The sequence below is a fragment of the Panthera tigris genome, chromosome C1 (genome assembly GCF_018350195.1).
Source record: "Panthera tigris isolate Pti1 chromosome C1, P.tigris_Pti1_mat1.1, whole genome shotgun sequence".
Classification (NCBI taxonomy): Eukaryota; Metazoa; Chordata; class Mammalia; order Carnivora; family Felidae; genus Panthera; species Panthera tigris.
Window position 1 is genome coordinate 141,437,491 of NC_056667.1, and position 3,158 is coordinate 141,440,648.

General features: G+C 46.9%; 1 pseudogene; it reads right to left on the reverse strand.

Annotated features, from left to right (window-relative positions):
- Positions 1-676: 676 nt before the first annotated feature.
- LOC102962321 lies at positions 677-2,099 on the reverse strand (annotated as a pseudogene).
- Positions 2,100-3,158: the final 1,059 nt, after the last annotated feature.

Sequence of the window (3,158 nt, forward strand, 5' to 3'; positions counted from 1 at the left end):
ACAGCAACATCATAGACAGAAAAGGGCCATTCCTGGGTTACCCTTACCCAAGAAAAAAGATGGAGGCAACTCAACACAAGATTTTTTTTTAAAGATACACTAAAATGAAAGTCTCTAAGAGAAAATGTCTTCCTTAGGACACGAAGGGGTAATATATGGGATATAACAGAACCGTATGTATGTTGTCTGTGACGTCTGTGGACATTTGCCTGAATTCCCACCTGCAAGTGGAGCAATGCGGCTAAGGTCATTGGGGGATGTTTGTTTTTGTGGTGTAGGTGGCGGTGTCTCTGGGTTTGGAGGGTGTAAGAATGAGAAAGCAAATAGAACAGGATGGACAAAGAATGGAGTGAGCAAGATTAACAGGGGGTCTAACTGGCTCCATTTTGTCATGATTCCCCCACCCTCACCCCAGGCCCTCAACAATCACAGGAGACTTCAGGAATGCACTACACAGAATCAATTAGCTAGACAATATACCACACAGAACTGATTTGTTAAATTTTATCGCCCCCCACCCCTTGCCCTCGGCCTCCAGCATACTCCCTTAGAGTAGTACAGGCAAGGAAGACCTATTGGGAGAAATACCTAACACTCTTCCAGGGCAGAATTCTGGCTAGTCCAGAAAAGGTCCTTCTTTTAAGAGTTTTTGGGAAACGAGACACTGAAATTTTTATTAGTATCGGCGACGTTTGTTTGGAGCAAATTCAGCTCCGGGAGCTGCACGGTTGAACGCAGGAGGGGTTCCATCAATGGCCCCAATTCCTTCCATGGTAGTAGCTTGGCCAAAGCGTTCAGTGGTTGGTGGGGTCAATCCCAAGGTTCCATCTGGCATCATAGTGGCAGGTCCTGGAGGAGCTGGGGTACCAGCTGGCACCGGAGCAGGGGGCATGGCGCCTCTGTTGTTTATGCCCAAAGCACCTCCCATAGCCATCTGGCCCATCCGTATCTCCTGTTCTCTGCGTCAGGGAATGTTCCCTTGAATCCTTCCTGCTGTCACTGCATCATTTCTTCCCGTTGCCGCCGCATCTCTTCTTCATGGCGCCTGTGCTCCTCCTCCTGCCTGAGCTCCAGTTGCTTTCGTTTTTGCACTTCTTGGTTGTGCAGCTCTTCCCTCCTCCGGAGTTCTTCTGGACGCCTCATCAAATCCTGTCTCATTAACATGACTTGGTGTTCATGGCGAGCAGCCTCCATCTCCATCTCCAGCTTCTCACTAGCTTTCTTGATATTGCGATCCACTTGGTCCTGCTGCTGCTTCTCCTCTCAATGAGTGCCTTCCAGCGTATGGCATCCTCATACTCAAAGGAGCCAGGCTGTGCAAATCTGGGTGCCTGTTCTCGCTCCTTATGAAATTGCTGGTTCTTTATAACCAGCTTCTCTGGAATCCCTCTTCATCATCCAACTGGTCTATGGGCTCCACAGCCACAGGCTGAGGAAATGTAGTTAACAAGAAGGAGCCTTCACTGCACCTGTCCAGAGCTTTCCGAGCAGCTGGCTTCCCTGAGAATTCAACAATGCCTTTTCCTGAGGGCCTTCCTCAATCATCCACGAAGACTACAGCCCTTTCCATTTGGCCAAACACAGAAAATGCTTCCTCCAGCAGTTCGTTGGAAACATACCGAGGAAGGTTCCGGACATGAATGATGCACTATGGCGGGCAAAGCGCACACGCAGCTGCTTTCCACGAAGTGGCATGTTGTCCAGCTCTACTTTGGCAGTCTCCGCTAGGGTTCACATTTCCGAGTGGATAAAGCCAAAGCCCTTATCCTTATAAATGAAGATTTCACCTGCCTTCCCATATTTCTCAAGTAGTTTCCTCATCTCCTCCTCAGTGATGTCAGCAGGAAGATTGCCCACAAAGAGACGGCGACGTTGGGTGAAGGTGTTCTCTCCTGGTTTCCCAAAATTCTTCAGGTCAATAGTCAAGCCTTCATTCTGGCTGCTGGCTTCCTGTCCATTTGCAGGTATTGGTGGTGGTGGTGGCTGTTGCTGTTGCTGTTGGTGGTGCTGCTGGTGATGATGCTGATCATGCTTCCTTGGAGTATGGTTTTGTTTCTCCAAGTTAAAGGTTTTATTGCTCTGCATTTTTGCACCCCTCTACCGACTGTTCTCCTCAGAGTAATGGCAATGCTACACGGCCTCCACCATCCTGAGACTGCGTGGAATTCTCTCTCCCTCTCTCTCTCTCTCTGCTTCAACCCCACTCATTCTCTCTCTCTCTCAAAAAAACTAAAAACACAAAAACAAAAACAAAAAAAACTCTCACAAATTGGATAGATTGGATCTTTAGCAAAATAAAAAGAGAAACTGTATGGGAAGTCTAGAAAGAAAAGAAAAAGACCACTTTGGAAATCAGCTTATGGAAAAGTAAAGGATAAATGGAAACAATATTAACATCAAAAGGTCCTGATGAAAGGGTTGGAGAAGAGAAAAAGACACAAATTCAGAAAATTGTGTGTGTGCATATGTGTGTATGTGTTTTAAAGAAAGATCCTGAGGAATTACAGTCCAAGATGACAACATAGGAAGACGTTGAACTCACCTTCTCCATGGAACATACCAAATTAATAGAACCAATTAATAGAACAATTCCTGCTGAGGAAGAACTGAGGGCTGACTGAATAGTTACTAAACAACCAATGATAGAATGACAAGAGAACAGCAAGAGAAATGCAAACAAGGTAACAAAGGAAACTTCCAACCCTCTAAACTGTGAACAGCAGTGGGGAGGGATAGTACTGGGGGATGGGAACAGATCCCTCTGCTTGTGCACAGAAAAAATAGCGGTGGTTTAAAAGGGCAACTAGTATATAGAAGACAACAGTAGAGCTTCACCAAGAATGAAGGAACTACAGGAAAGCTCTCCAGGTCAGAGGGATTAGAGAATGACAGAGTTTATGTTCCCACCCCACCTTAAAAGCCCAGACCAGAGCAGGGTCTGGACACCATAATGGGCGGGTCTGATGCCCTGACAGGCAGGCCGAATGCCATAACTGCCAGGTCTGGTTATCACAAGGAGCTTGTAACCTCAGCAAGCCCAGGGTCCACAAGCCCACACCAGCCCTGGTAAGCACTGGGATATAGAAATAGAAGTCTCAGTTTTAAAGGGCTGAGGAGCTGCAGGGATACTCTCTCCCACTTCACCTTAAAAGCTCAGA